This window comes from Balaenoptera acutorostrata, chromosome 1 (assembly GCF_949987535.1).
Source record: "Balaenoptera acutorostrata chromosome 1, mBalAcu1.1, whole genome shotgun sequence".
NCBI lineage: Eukaryota > Metazoa > Chordata > Mammalia > Artiodactyla > Balaenopteridae > Balaenoptera > Balaenoptera acutorostrata.
Window position 1 is genome coordinate 120,269,036 of NC_080064.1, and position 16,576 is coordinate 120,285,611.

Here is a 16,576-nt window from a genome sequence, read left to right on the forward strand (position 1 = left end):
AATGGTATTATTTCATTCTTTCTAATGGCTGAATAGTATTCCATTGTATATATGTACCACATCTTTATCCATTCATCTATTGATGGACATTTAGGTTGTTTCCATGTCTTGCCTATTGTGAATAGTGCTGTTATGAACATAGGGGTGCATGTATCTTTTTGAATTATAGTTTTGTCCAGATATACTGGCTTATCTTTCAATGTATGACACCCCTTTTCTGAGAATTGACCCACCTGTGAACGTGATGGAGCAATTTTCATATTACATGACCCATTGCCCTCACAGTTTAGAGATAGAGCATGAATACATGAAACACACCTGACCAATCAAATTCTTCATCTCAGGATTCCAGAACTGGGCTTCAAAAAACTAGTCATCCTTTCTCATTCACTTGAAGTGAGGAGATATATATATTTGAGAGATAAGACATCATGTCAGGGTAACCACCTTTAATAATGTGTGAAAAGAAGTAGAAAAGTCTGGTCTGCTGAAAAAGAACAGGTTAAAGCAAGATGTGTAGAGATAAGGAGAGAGAGATGGGAAATGAATGCATGAATGAGAGAGAGAGATATAGGGAGGGAGGGAGGAAGAGAGAGAGGAGAGGGAGAAAAGAAGAAGGAGGAGAAAGAGAAGGAAAAGAAAGAGAAACGAGAAGACAATTAATTAGGCATTAGGTTACTGGTGGCTAATTTCTGATTTTAATTCCTTGTGAAGCTTAAATGTACCAACTGGGTTTGGTTTCTGTGAATACCCATATAGCCTCTTAAGATTTGTGTGTGTGTGTATGTGTGTGTGTCTGTGTGTGTGTGTGTTTCTTAAACCGAGTTAGTTACATTCCTTTTATTTCCATCCTTTATTTGACTTCCTAAGGCACCACAAATGTATCCAACCCTTGTGAATTTGGAGACAGAAATACTATAGTTATTTCAACTCTTAACACTTGTATTTACTTGAACCTTGGTTTGTAGACTAGAAAAGATCTTGAAAAGTAATCTTGCACATTTCTTCTAGTTAATCCTGCATCCTGACCATTCCAGACAGATCTTATTTTTAGTGAAGGCCAGGTAATGGAATTCTATACTGTTTGTCAGTAATTCGTTTCTAGTGTGAAACAGTCCTCATAACTAGGATATGTTACCTCCCATGGAACATAAATAATTCTGATTGCAATGACTCATGTTTCCCAAGCCAGTCCAGGGGGCAAAATCTGTTCACAAAAGAGTAACGAAATCATATTTCTCCACATCTGTTCCCACAATTTTAAGAATTCCAGCCTTACTCAAAACTCTGTCAAATAATTATGAGAATCTCCAGGAAATGTTTTCTGTGTATTCTGTGAATCACTGCTTTCAACTTTGAAGTGGCATTTGCCATTGTCTTTCTTTTCAGCTGTGGCTTCGTGCAGCAGTGGCTGTTGTCATATCTGAAGGAGCATACCCCTCTCCACCCAACCAGAGCTGTAGACTCAAATATGATGATCCCTCCTGATGCTTTCAGTATCCCTCAAATATTTTAGTAAAATACTGCTTTCAGCTTTTCCTTACTCTATTTTTGGTAGCATCTTCTTCTTAGAGTTCAAGATTAGACCCCAGATTTGCCGAAGAGTAACCTGAGTTACAGACATGGTATTTTTCTTAGAGCTTCTCCTTACTTTTGACACAGCTTTGTTGCACTTGGTACCTGTCTTTTGTCCCTTGGTTCTTTCTTCACTGAGCGAGTTCTTCCCAAAAGTCTCCTTGGTCTGCATACCAATCAACTCTTGACAGGGCTACCCATCCTTCCTCAGACAGACCCCAGTGTGTCTGAGTTTTGGACTCAGCATCACTGGCTCAAGCTGGATTCCTAGTTATACACATACACAGACAAACAACCAACCCTGACTATGGAGTAGAACCACCTTAAATACTGGCGTTTGAGGATACATACTTTATCTGTCCTTTATGAGCTTCTGGCTTTATGAAATTATTATACTGTTTTCCATATTTGACTTATAGTCTCACCAAATCTGTGAAATTATAGGTCAGGCTATCAGTGCATTCTTCATGGTCATGCCAAAGAGGTAAACAATTACAGGGCTAGATATTTGGGAGGATTCTAGGACTATTTCTCTAACAAGATGTCTGTAGTTGGTTCAGGCAAGCACCCAGTAAAGTGCCTGATAAATGCTCAATATATATTTATTGAGTTGAGCTGAGTTGGTCACCCTCAGCTAACTCTGGGCTTTCTAAGTTATTTGAAGTCTTCTTAATAGGTTTATCTCTACACTGTTTCTTCTCTTTGTAAAATAACCCTAGTTCTAGTGTTTCCTCTTAGGTCTTGTTTTCTACCTTTAATCATCTCTGTGGCTGCCCTCTAAGAACTCTCTGGATTCTCTGTGTCCTCTTCTATCTGGAAAGTACAGATATGAAAGGCCACTTTCTGACTGAGCTTAAGGGCTTTTTAGGGACTGAACACTGGCAGCTTGGCTCCTCATGGCCATCCCAGTTGGAGGTCTTCTTGCCTCCCTGTTCCTCTCCTGAAGTATCTCTCGCTCCAAACTTACCATGGGGATGTCCTTCCGTGATCTCTTTCCACTCTCCTCCTCCTGTGTGTCACACCTCTCTTCTTGCTCATCATGGGGGCATGCAATCCCAGATTGCCTGCCAACGTACAAGCAGAGAAGAGTTGGGGATAGCTTAAGAGCCCAGAGGCAGGAAGTCTCTTTACGAGGAGACCATCTCTCAGAGGTGGGTTAGGTCTTCTTAACCTCTCTTTTGCCATCTACCTTTCTCCACGGATCTCCTGAACTTGAGTCTCTGCTTACCCTGCATTTCCTGTACTCACAGAGAATCAAGACCTCTAGGGCAGACCAAGCCTGTGCTTGGTAAAGAATGATCCAGGCTTGGAAGGGTTAATGTCAGGAGCCTTGATGGATGGGGAGGATTATTAGTTACTCTTTTTAAAGAGCCAAGGAAGGGTTCCTCCCTGTCACTTACACTCCCCTTTCACATGATCTCTCTTCATGGCAGTGGATAGGAAAAAAAAAAAAAGAGGAAAAAAGTCTCAAAATAATTTAGGAAGTCCTCGCAAACGCTTGTGTTTTCATTTAGCAGCATGGATACAGCCACAGACCCTCAGAGGGAGCAACCAACTGGGAATTGAGTGGAAAAAAATAGGAATCCTAGAATCTCAAACTATCCAGTTTTTTTTTGTTTTTTTTTTGTTGTTGTTGGGGGAGATTGTTCGGGAGGGGGGGAGGATTAAATCAAATCTTTTAGGGGAAGGGCTCAGCTCTGGGCTTTCATGGATAAAACACTAAAGATCAACTCCATGTGTGTGACCCAACTGTCCTGGAAGCGTCAATTGGAAGAGAATCCAAACCTTAAGTTGTGCTCATAGCTTCAGCTCAAGTAAGAAAAATGAGGTGGGGGTCACAGGGTGGGGACCAAGTCTTAGATGGAAGAAGGGGAGGGCTTGGGGATGGATGCAGTGGGGATAAGGCAGAAGGGAGCTATGTCTTTAAGTCTGTCCTATGGTTATACATATTTTTTCTTCTATGAATGGGTTTTGCTGTAAATTATAGCTTTGCCCGTGGTCCCTTGGGTCAAAAGAAATAGTCTCTAAACAGAAAACAGCTCTGATTGGTGACTTTCCTTCTTCCCTCCCCAACCCCCTTCCTAATTGAAACCAAATGTGCAATATATTGGATGCTGGGATCCCTGGCGCTTTCCCAGGAATCCTCAGAATGTGAGGTTTCTCTCAAAGGCATCTTGCATCAGCCTGTGGATGTATGCCTACCACCGGGCTCCTCCACCGGCAAAGTGGAAAAAGAAGCGTTTCACAACAGATTCTTCTTTTTGGGTTGGGGGAACGCAGTGGATTATAGCTCTGTTTTTCTTCTTTCCAAAACTGTGCACTCCTGGATGAACGTAAGTTGTGTGTTTTGGGGGTTTTTTTCCCTTCATTGTTTTTTTTTTTTTTCTTTCTTTTCCGAAAACGAAAGCTCTAAATATCCTTCTCCTGGTGTCTCAGGAAAAGTTTTAAAAAGGAGGCAGAAGGGGGTTTCAAGTCAGGCGAGGAAGGGAAGGGAATGGGGCACCCTAGGCACGAGAAATCCAAGATTTCACGTTTTGGGGGGGCTGGATTTATGTTATGGAGAGAAGAGTAGAGCACTGCTAACCAAAGAAGACTGAGGCATAATAAACGAATCCATCGCAGCTGCAAGATACAATAAACAACGTTCGCAGGGTTGAAACTGTTGGCAGGCAAGACAGGCCGATCGCAGAGCTGGTTTCTGGGATGGAGATACCCGAGCCGGGAGCTAGGTTTTCGGCATTTAGTAGCGGCGTTCGAGGGTCCTGAGTTTGGGAGAGGACAACTTTTTGTATTTTTGATTTTTCAGGGGAGTCGCTGACTTAATTGTGAGGAGGACAACTTTGGGTGACGGGTGACTTCACCTTGAGGTTTGGGGTGGTTGGGCCGGGGGTCTGGGTGGATGGGGCATTTTTCAGTTGGTGATGAACCTCATCTTCCCCATTTCTCTGGCCTGGGTGCCTTTCCCTTTGTTACCGAATGACTTGGGACTGTTTGCAGTTGGGACCTCTGAGTCCTGGCTGAGGTTCAAGAGTCCCATCCAAGGGGAAAGAGAATTTTTCCAAGTGGCTGAAACTCTCAGGCCAGCCATTTGAGGCGGGAGTTCGCAGTGTTCAAGCCAGGAGGCGTTCAGCACCATTTTGCTGACTGCTTGCCTTCTGCCTCCTTTCCCTGGAGGAACGACAGAGCCAGAGTCTGTAAAGAGCCTTAGAGATCTCTTCTGACCCCCTCATTTCACAGGCGGTGGAAGTGACAGAAGGGGGATTGACACATTCAGGGTCAACACAGCACGTTAGTAGCGAAGTTGCAGATGAAATCCAAGTTCTCTTTACTGCTAGTCAGTGCTCTTTCCATTCCATACCTCTACGTGCATGTTCATTTCTCTCGAGACTGAGGTGATAGAGGCAGTTTAATTAACAAGTCACCGCAAGGACATCAGTTATCAGCAAGAGAGGATGCTAATGGTGGTTCATCAGCAGGTGGTATCTGTGGTCATATTTGGTTGTGTGTCTGTGTGTAAAATTAAAAAAGCTAAGTGCTTGCTCTGCACCAGGCTCCATGCTCAGAGCTCTACATACATAATTTGATTGAATCTTCACAGTTCCCGAGGCATTATTCCTAGTTTATGAATAAGGGCATTAAAGCTTAGAGAAGAAGAATGATTTGCTTAAGGAAGTACAGCTGGTAGGGTTGAGACTCATGCATGTCTGACTCCAAACTCTGTGCTCTGAATCACTCTGCAATAACACTGCCCTCCCCCACTCCACACACACGTCTGACTACTTTCCGAGTCAAGTTCCACGTTTCCCTCGGTGACTGGTGACTAGGAGGTGAAGGTGTCGGGCTAGGGGAGCAGTGCAGATCCTCTCTTGAAGGCCGCTTCCGCACTTGGATGGGTATTTATCTGGGTACCGGAAAGGGGCTGCGGGTGGGCAGCTCTCTGCATTATTTCTGGGTGTTTGTTATATACTTACCTTTGTTCTGCAAAGAGCCTGGGATTTAGATTCCGAAGACCCAAGTTCAAGTTCTGGCTCTACCTTTTATTATTTGGCAAAGTTGCTTTACCTTCCTGCACTTAGGCCTCTGTATTTATTACACAGTAAAAATAGTGATACTTTTCAGTATTATTGTTGTTGTTGTTTTTAAGAATTTTATTTATTTATTTATTGGCTGCGTTGGGTCGTCGTTGCTGTGCACGGGCTTTCTCTAGTTGTGGTGAGCAGGGGCTACTCTTTGTTGTGGTGCACGGGCTTCTCGTTGCGGTGGCTTCACTTGTTGCGGAGCACGGGCTCTAGGCGCACGGTCTTCAGTAGTTGTGGCACGTGGGCTCAGTAGTTGTGGCTCATGGGTTCTAGAGCGCAGGCTCAGCAGTTGTGGCGCACAGGTTTTGTTGCTCCGTGGCATGTGGGATCTTCCCGGACCAGGGCTCGAACCCGTGTCCCCTGCATTGGCAGGTGGATTCTTAACCACTGCACCACCAAGGAAGTCCCCAGTGTTATTGTTTTAAGAGACATTGGACGTGAACGCGTTCTGAAGGCTGTGAAGGCCTTCCCCATACCAGTTCTTGTGACAGTGACCCCTGAACACTGGAACAAAATGTGAGGCAGCGTCTGCCATGCTGGGTCCAGCAGGTGGTGCTGATGCCGGCAGGAGGGTGGCTGTATTGGGCTGTGTGTGAAACCCTGGAATGGGTGGCCTTGGTCTTAGTGCCCATCTCTTTTGAGTGGAAGCAGTCCCTCCTCGCGGGGAATAGTCCCAGGTTTTCTATCTGAAACTTTCCTCTGGTGCCTGGCTTGGCCATGCTTCCTCACCCAGTGAGTTCAGTGGAAGCTGAAGGACACCATGGTGTTCAAGCTTCCCTTGCCTGGGTCTGTGCGGTCTCTGAACGAGAAAGGTTTAGTTAGGATCAGTCCACAAGTCTCTCCTCAAAGGAGATGGCTTTCGAGGAGCTTCATATCTAGTTGAGGGTAGATCCTTGACCCTGGACCTTCCTCATGTTCCCTCCTCTGTGCCTGTCATCAGAAGGAATGCAGCTGCTCCTGGGGGTGGGGTTGGAGGCCCAGCAGGGGGTGGGGAGGGCCCTGCCTCTGCTTCTGCTTAAGATCTGTTTGCTTTATAAACACTAAAGGTAAGGGAAGTGGGGAAGGCGTTTCCAGATTCTTTTACTTAGAATCCACGAGTTGTGACTCCAACAGTATCCATGTCTGTGACATATGCAAAAAATATATATCGGTCTCTTCCCCTGGTTCCTGGCACAGAGCTCCTGAAACCCTTGTAGTTTCCTAAGTGATAAGAGCACTAGGAGCATCTTTTGTTCTAATATTTGGTCTCTGACTCCCGTTCCTGACATAGAGCTCTTAAGTCCCTCGGAATTTCCTGGGTGAGAGGAGTGTCTTTTGTTCTAATGAGGTGATTTTGGGTGGGCTCCTGAATGAGGGCTTCGTCCCCAGAAAGACCAAGCCATGGTTAGAAGCTAGGGATTTTCAGCCCCACCTCCTCCTTCCAGGAAGGGAGGCAGGGCTGGAGACTGAGCTGATGATTAATCATGCCTACATGATGGAAATCCCCAAAGTATCAAGTCTGGGGAGCTTCTGGGTTGGTGAACACATCCATGTGTTGGGAAACTGGTGCACCCCAACTCCAAAGGGACAGAAGATCCTATGCTGGGGACCCTTCCAGACTTTGCTCTATATATCTCTTTGTCTGGCTGTTTATCTGTATCCTTTATTATGTAATAAACTAGTACACATAAGTGTTTCCCTGAGTTTTGTGAGCTGGTCTAGCAAGTGATTGAATCCAATGCTGGGAGTAGGGGAGGGGTCATGAGAACCTCTGATTTGTAGCCAAGTTGGAAAGAAGTTGTGGGTAACTTGGGGACCTACTACTCGTAATTGGTGTCTGCACTGGGGGGACGGTCTTGTGGGTCCGAGCCCTTAACCTGTGGGGTCTGCACTAGCTCCAGGCAGTGAGTGTGTTAGTAGGGGAAAAAAGTGAGTTTTTCCTAGACGATGTCCAAGCACAGAGTGGGAGTGTCATCCAAAGGAGTCTCATCACCTCCTCACTGTCCCCTAGCCTCTCTGTTAACTCACTGTTTTCTTCCCTTCTTATATAGTCACATCCCAGACTTTGTCATATGAATTATCTATCACATGCAACAAATCTAGTTCAGACCTTTCCATATGATTACATTTTTAATAGACACACTAAAAAATTAGAGGTTCCCCCCCTTATATTAATGTCACGCCATTTTAAATTAGCATTAACTCTCAGGCACTTCTTCCCAAGTTCCTTTGTAAGGTCCACTTTCAGGCACTTTACATCACCCTCACCTCAAACACACGACCCAAACACACATCTCACGGGCATTCAGAAAGCTACCGCCCCTCTGAAAACAGACCTCCACAGACCTGCTGATGTCATGTGCCAGCTGACATAAATGGTGACCTGCCCTCAGCTCAGACACGCTGGATCCTTTATGCCCCTTGACCTGTTTGAAGCCACGCAAGGTATGAATTGACCCTCTCCTAACACTGACTACTCAGTCCAGATATGTGTCCTACATCCCCAGGCCTCCCAGAGCTTCTCTGAAGTCAGCAACCATGCACAATGAGGGCTGCTCACCACTACGTTAGGAACCTCGGGTAGACCTTAAGGATCAATTAAATAAGAGTATCTGAGGGTAGGGGTTGAAGTGAATACACTTCAGTATTTTGAAGTGTTCCCTACGTGATTCCAAGCTGAACCTCTGCTGATAAATCTCCAAGTTCATTGCCTCAGCCATTCCTCAGTGGGGAGTAAGGGCGCCCTTTATAGGACAACCCCACCCCTGTTGTCCTGTAAAGAATTTAAGGGTCAGTGCCTCCCTCCCCTAGCTGGCTTCCTTGAGCTTGGTCAAGACCACCTCATGGTGTCCACAACCTGCCTTTTCCCCTTAAGTGGACACTTGCCCAGGCCTCAGACTCTTTCTGATGTGAAGTCAGACAGACCTGATTTGCACTCCCAGCTGTATACTCACTGGCTGTGTGACCTCGGGCAAGCCGCTTCAAGTCTCTCAGTTTCCTACTCTATAAAATAAGGATCGTAATTCCCATCTAATAGGTATTACAGATAGCTCTTGTGAGTACATAGCATAATGTTTGGCATGTAGTTAATAAATGAAGTTGATGATGATTCCTTTTATTATTAATTTGGCACAGATGCTTTGGCTTGTTCAGCCACATAACACCAGCCCAGCTATTTTTCCATATCCTTAGTCCAAAAACATTTTTCCAGGCAGCAATGTTCACCCACCAAAATCCCCTTCTACAAATAATGCTCCTCAAAGTACTTTTGCAGTGGAAAGGATATGGGTTTAAATTCTGGCTTTGCCACCACTTACTAGCCGTGTAACCTTGGATGAGATCTTGAACCTCTCCAAGTCTCATTTTTCTTATCTCATAGGTTTGGTATATGAAATAGGTGCCGTTAGATATACAAAGAGGCCAACATAGAGCCTCATACGTAGTAGATGCTCTGAGTAAGTGAATGCTCACTCAGTGTCACTTCTCTTACTTTTGCTGGTGGAATCTTCAATGCTTTGTGGTTTAAAAGCCTATCATGTGTGAACCATCGAGATTGTTATCTTGGATTGATCCCTTTCATTTGAACACTTTGCTTTGATCATGGATGCGATCTATTGGAAATTTACCCTCTTTGATTTGAAAAGACAGCTGTCAGTTCATCTCCTTGCCTCCACTCCCTCATCCATTCCCACCTCACTTTTACCCAACCTTTCTCTTAATGCTCAAAACACACTTGTGCATAATGCTATCTTTACAGGGGAACTAAACACAAGAGTAGATTACTTGGCTAGGGGTCTGTATAACACCAGAAGAAAAAAAGGAGTTGGCAGTTTGGGGCAGGTAGGGAAGAAGGGATACTATATATTATATATTAGACAAGATAATCCTATTACAGTGGAAAGATTTAGAGGGCAGTATAAAACAGTACGGGTCACAAATTGCTACTGCTGTTGTAACTAAATGCGAAATGCATTCAGGAAAGGGACAGATGGGTTAACAAAAAAGAAGTACAGGTTTTGTGCTTCTGTAGAAGTCATCCAGCAACTAGCTCGTCCCACCAAGGCCTCCAAGTTGGAGGGACCACTGGGGGAAAATTGACCTTGACTTATGTTCACCATTTTTTTCCTCTCCTACTCCTAATGCCCAAGTCTCTGCCCCTTTTCGCCATCTGGCTACATTTCTCAGTAGTTTCTAACCTGTTTCTCTCCCTGATTGTTCTGGAATCCCTCGGCAATTCAATTTTATTTTACTTGGCTTAATTCTATTTAGCAAGGATTTATTGACTGCTTCCTAGTGTAAGGTACTCTGCTTAACATTTTCTAATAACAATAGCTTAATAAAGGAACTGAGATGTCCAGATGCCTGCCCGGGGATATTCATCTAAACACCAATCACCTAATGGCTAAAGTGATGGTCTCTCTAAACTTTCTCCATCTCTTTAAATTTTATTTGCATGCATTTGGACCTGTTATGATTGAGCCTATGTTATTCAGATATGATTTGGCTAAAAATAATTCTCTTCTTATTTTGATTTTCTTTCTTATTTTTGCTTTCTGTCCTTCCTGTTGTGCATGGAACTATTTGATGTTTCCAAGTTCTGTAATTCTCCAAGCAATGGAGATCCCAGCATTTGGCAAGTTGTATACTTATTAAATGGAATCTCACTTTGGTCTCTAAGCACCAAGAAAGGTTAGGTTTGAGCCAGCCCAAGTACCACTGAGGCCTGGAAGAGCAGTGAAAAGGTAGAAGGGTTCTAAATGGTGTTTAGACTTACTTTGAAATTCCTGGGTTCAGCTAGGCTTCTCCAGGAGATTGGCATTGTCTATAATGGATTCACTCATTCAACTGTCTTGTGGCTTGTGTTTTGTGCCTAGCGAGACCCCACAGAAATGTTTGAGGAGTCCCTTGTACCTACTGGTCAGAGGTTAATGCTGTGTACTACGTGGTGTGGGTGTAACTGGGAGGGCTTATAAGAATAGAACCTTGTGTGCAAAAGGTAGTGAGGAGAATACGCAGTAAGTTTTGGTCTCAGCACCATCATTTTCTAGATTTTTTACCTCAAAGAAGTCTTTTACCTTCAGTGGTCCTCAATTTCCTCATCTGTTTCCCTCATGTACTTTTATATCCTTCTTTTATGTTCAGAAAAGGTAACATGTCAGAAACTTTGTAAAGGGGAAAGCACTGTGCCTATGAAGGTGGTAGGTGGGGATGCCTTTTGAACGCATTTCATAGGTAGCTAATCCAGCAAAGTTTACTGTGTGCAAGGTTGCCTTGGAAGTGCTCATGGGAGCTATACCAACAACATGCCTTGCAGGGCTGTAACTTCCCAGAAGCATATAAAACTTAGATGAGTGGTGAAGGTTACAAAGGCTGCTGGGGCTTGTCCTTTAGGATGTACTCTCTTGAGATTCGGGGGAACAAGTTGATCTAGAGAAGAGAGTAGTGGGAGTTAAATTCACTCAAGAGTAGCTAATCGTTCCTCAGACGGATGTAGGTCTAATTCTAGAATCTGTACACTATATAGATTTTTTAATTGAGATAACAATGTTAAAATAATATCAAAGGGAATTAAAAATAAATCCTAATCCCCCCCAAAATCCCAGCAAGTTATTTTGTGAATACTGACAAACTGATTCTAAAGTTTATATGGAGAGGCAAAAAATCCAGAATAGCCAACACAATATTGGAGGAGAAGAACAAAGTCAGAGGACAGAAATTACTTGATTTTAAGACTACTATAAAGTTACAGTAATTAAGACAGTGTGGTATTGCTGAAAGAATAGATAAATAGATCAACAGAACAGAATAGAGAGCCCAGAAATAGATCTACGTAAACAGAGTCAACTGATCTCTGTCAAAGAATCAAAGGCAATACAATGGAGCAAAGATAGTCTTTTCACCAAATGGTGCTGGAATAACTGGACATCCACACGCAAAAAAAACAACTCTAGACTCAGACCTTACATCCTTCACAAGAATGAACTCAAAATAGATCATGGGCCTAAATGTAAAATTCAAAATCAGGAAACTCCTAGAAGATAGCATAGGAGAAAGCCTAGGTGGCCTTGGGTATGGTAATAACTTTTCGACACCAAACGCACAATCCTTGAAAGAAAAAATTGATAAAGTGAACTACGTTAAAATTAAAAATTTTTGCTCTGTGAAAACTAGTATCAAGACAATGAGACTACAAGCCATAGACTGGGAGAAAATATTTGCAAAAGACACATCCGATAGAGGACTGTCACCCAAAATATATAAGGAACTCTTAAAATTCAGCAGTAAGAAAATGAACAACTTGATTAAAAACTGGGCAAAAGATCTGAACAGACAGCTCACCAAAGAAGATATACAGGTGGCAAGTAAACATGAAACAGTGTTCAACATTATATGTCATTTGGGAATTTCAAATTAAAACAACAATGAATTACTACTACCTACCTGTTAGAATGGTCAAAATCCAGAACACTGACTACACCAAATGCTGGTGCTGATATAGAGCAATAATAACTCTCATTCATTGCTGGTGGAAATGCAAAATTGTACAGCCACTTTGAAAGATAGTTTGGTAGTTTTTTATGGAACTCAACATATTCTTATGCATGATCAAGAAATCGTGCTTCTTGGTATTTACCCAAACAAATTGACAACTTACGTTCACACAGAAACCTACATACAGATGTTTATAGCAGTTTTGCTCATAACTTCAAGACCTGGAAGCAACGAAGATGTCCTTCAGTAGGTGAATGGATAAATAAACTGTGGTACATCCAGACAATGGAGTATTATTTAGCACTAAAAAGAAATTAGCTATCAAGTCATGAAAAGACAAGAAGGAACCTTAAATGCATATTGCTAAGTGAAAGAGGCCAATCTGTAAAGGCTACATACTATATGATTTCAACTATATGACATTCTGGAAAAGGCAAAACTATGGAGACAGTAAAAAGATTAGTGGTTGCAAGAGGTTACAGGGGAGGCGGGGATGAATAGGCAGAGCACAGCGGGTTTTTAGGGCAATGAAACTATTCTGTTGGTGGTGGATACCTGTCATAAAATTTTCCAAATCCATAGAATGTATAATACCAAGAGTGAACCCTCATGTAAACTATGGATGTTGGGTGATAATAATGTGTCAGTGTAAGTTCATCAATTGTAACACATGTACCACTGTGGTGAGGGATGTTGATATTGGGGGAGGTTGTGAGTGTACATGTGGAGATATATGTGAACTCTCTACTTTCTGCTCAATTTTTCTGTGAACTGAAAACTGCTCTAAAAAAAAGTCCCAAATCCCAAATTCCCAAAACTCTGATTTTATCCTGGCTATTTCTTTCTTATTTGATGTCAGACCTTGTAACATAGTTATATAATAGAGTCATAATTATTAATTTTGTTTTTCAGTTAAGTATTGCCGGTTTATCCTAAACTTTAATAATATTATTTTATTTAATAAATCTAATGGAAGCAGAAACTTAAAGTTATTGAGAAAGACTAATTCAACAGGTTAATAGCAAATATTTGGGAAATCTCTTTGTCACATCATTCAAATTAGAATAACTTATCACTTGAAAGAATATTCATTGAAATTGTTTTAACTAATGCAACATACAAACATTCTCACTTAAAATCATGGTATGGTGGAAAGAGTGATGGGCCAGGAGTTAACAGGGTGAGATTTAAATTTTAACTTTGCCACCTACTAGCAGTTGAACGTTGTGCAACTATATTTTTTAACCTAATTGCACTTCAATTTTCTCATCTGTAAAGGGCAATATAAAATTTCTACATTTTCCAGTTCAGTTATGCTAATCACTGCCTATACCAGCACCCATACCCCCATATTCACTTTCATAGTTAAGTGTTGAATCATTCGTCTCCACTTCAGTTTTCACTGCCCCCCCAACCCCCCTCCACCCCCCCACCCATACTGTAAGTATCCTCCTCTCTCCTCTCATGTTAGCCAAATACCACCGTTCCTTAAAGGTTAGCTTAAGTTTCCAATCCTCTGGCCAACTCAGATCTTACTTCTTGGAATCCCTAGTTCTTTTGGTCAGTATCACCTAGTCTAGTAAAGGTCATGTCTTAGGTGATCTCTATAACTCATCTTAGAACATAACCCATAAATATTTACTGAGTTCTCAAGATATAGTATGTTAAAGACTTATTACATGCCTCGCATAGTGCTTACTTGTTGCCAGAAAAATTCTTAGAGGGGAGTAATTGAAGCCTCACATACTATCCTTTTTGTGGATTTAATGGGGCTCAAAAATTTTCTATTACTTGGTTATTCTGTAAGATTGGAATCTCAAGAGAGCCAGGTCATGGAGAAATGGTGTAAGCCCTAAGCTTGCTCTCAGAACCACTGGCTTCAGATCGTGCTATTTTTAGTTGTGAAAATTGAAGGCAGTAATGTCTTCATGAATACAAATGTGGAGGAACAGATAAGCTCACATACGAATACTTGGTGTGTCCTGGGTATAAAATGCACACAGGGCTATTTTTCTTTAAGCAATAAATAGAAAATGGTTATTCCCAGAGGGTGATGATTGTCATTCTAGGTTTCAGGATACAGCTGCAGATTTGGTTTTTCCTGGTTTGACCATGGGGCAGAGCTGGTGTTTTTCTCCTCATCATGCTTCTTTCCTCATAGGTGTGTCCAGACCTCTGATAATAGAAGTGCTTACCTTTCACTCTTCCCTCTCACACTGAGTGGTCACTCTTCCCTGAGACCACCTGCATTAAAAAAAATTCTCATTTGATCATTTAGTGTCATATAAAGAGTAAATTAACTGCTACTTAATATCATGTTTGGAGGTGAAGATTTTTCTAAGCCTTTTGTTCAGTCATTCATTAGCAAAGGGGGGTCAAGCTTCGATGTCAAGCTAGGATGTAAATTCTAGACTTATGTGGATCCCTCGAGGGTGTGTGAAAAGTTACTTTCTAATCCTTTTGCTGTATTTTTGGTGACGGACTTGGCCTTTGCAGGGTAAAAATTGATTGAAGCTCTTCCCATGATCTCTCCTTCACAACTGTGATGTTTACTTACATCTTTCATTTTCATGACTTAGGGTGCTAACTTCTTGCCCTCTCCTAGACCCACAGGCACCCCACACCCTCTATAAAAAGGGGACTGTAGGAAGTTCCACTTCTAGGCTCCCGGGTGCTCCTCACTTTCATTTTCCAACTGATCAAGTATTGCCAACATTTACAAAACATATTCTGTCAAAGACCTCAGGCTGTCTAATGTTATCCAATATACATATGTAAACTTCAGTGACTCTGCATTTCCTGATGATCCTACAATAATTACCTTCTTGCCTTGGGCATAAGTAATCTGGGAGAAAAAAAAGGAGCATTGCTTTAAATAGGGCAGAAGTTCTAATTTCCAGCCCTAATTTACTAAGTAGTATGGATATTGAAATGAATTTCCAATTTTTTAGATCTAAGTCCTTATTTGAGTTGGGTAGGTTAGGGCAAAGAGAAGTCTGGTGAAGAAGTTCTTGGGCAGTTAAATAGGAAGAAAAGAGTGTGACACATAAAACATGGCTGCATATTTGTTATCAGCAGACTGGATGCAACAAATGAGCCTTGGTTTCAAGTGAAATGATGCAGGTAAGGACCCTGAATTCACTTACAATGTTGCTTTACACGGAGGTGTTTAAGGCACTGGCAGGGACACCTCCAATTTCTTTTGGAAATAAATTGAAATTGGGTGTTCCAAAAAAGTTATTGAAACAGTCATAATGAAAAAAAATAGGAACTTTACTGAATGTTCTTATAGTTAATGCTACATTTAGCATTATTTTTTTATAACAAAGTACTTGGTGAGGTGGAATGGGGAGGTTGCTATAATATTTTCAGTGCTTGGAGCCTCTAAAGGTCTGAATCCAGCCCTTTGTAGGAACAGAAGCTATTGTCATCCACAACTTGTTCCTAAATATACTCAGTCACCATTCCTCAGAGCTACTGGGAAAAGTACTATGATGCTCTTCAAAAATACGTTCAAGTCCATCCTTACCATGAGGATGTTACTATGGTTACCACTGTATGATTCAGTAATAGGTATTGGGGAAAAATATCCACCCCACTGATCATGGGGTGTTAAAATACTTTCTTGTGAATAAAGGAAGGTTAGGTGAGAGTGGTGACAAAGCATTGGGATATTTAGACCCATGTCATTTCCTTTCATCACAGCTCAATAATCTCCCCCCCATCACTAACCACACTTCTTAAGGCCAAGTAAATGGTTTCACGTGTAAGGTAAATGGTGTTCCACATTCAAAGTACTATCGTCTTCCCCACCCCTCCCCCCAACATAGTAGCTTTGCTGCTGCTGATGTAGGGTCCACTGGGAAGGTAGACAGCTGCTGAGGCTGTAGGAAACTGACATCTTGTAGCGATGGTTTTAGTCATGGGTTTCTAAATGAGCAGGTTCTCTACTGCTTCCCTTGGTGAAAAGGCAGGACAGGCTTTTTCAAGAGAGACAGAATAGACTCAGCGCTCTAAAAAACTTCCCTTAGGATTATCTAATTTGGTATTACTCAAACCTGAACAATATATGGACCAATTTTATAGGGAAATTTTTTTCAGCTCCTTAGGATGATGGATTGTTTGGACACTATTAAAACATGTACAAACATAAAGCTAGGTATATACTTAAATGAGGTTCCTGGACCCAATTTCCACGTGCGTGTTGTGTGCGTGTGTGTGGGGGGGTGTTCCCACACAACACTGAACAATTCTCTGGACACCACCTGGGTGTCCTACAATTCAAATGAATTCTGACACTACCCAGAGATAGCATCAGATTCCACAGGTTAAGGGTTCAGTCCCACAAGACTGCCCCCACATCCTTACTACACCTCACTTCAGAGGCCATTTGCAGACTCAGGCTGATACCTGTGCTTCGGATCGACTGGCTACAAATCAGAGGCTCCCAA

At 42.2% G+C, this 16,576-nt stretch overlaps 1 protein-coding gene across 2 annotated transcripts in view; it reads left to right on the top strand.

The window, feature by feature from the left end:
• The first annotated feature begins 3,725 nt into the window (after window positions 1-3,725).
• The window catches only part of DDR2 (discoidin domain receptor tyrosine kinase 2), a 160,028-nt gene continuing 147,177 nt past the window's right edge, over window positions 3,726-16,576 (top strand). For both annotated transcript variants that reach the window (XM_057545584.1, XM_057545590.1), the window contains exon 1: window positions 3,726-3,908. The gene's annotated coding sequence lies outside the window, so the exon portion shown is untranslated. The remainder of the gene's footprint in view (window positions 3,909-16,576) is intronic.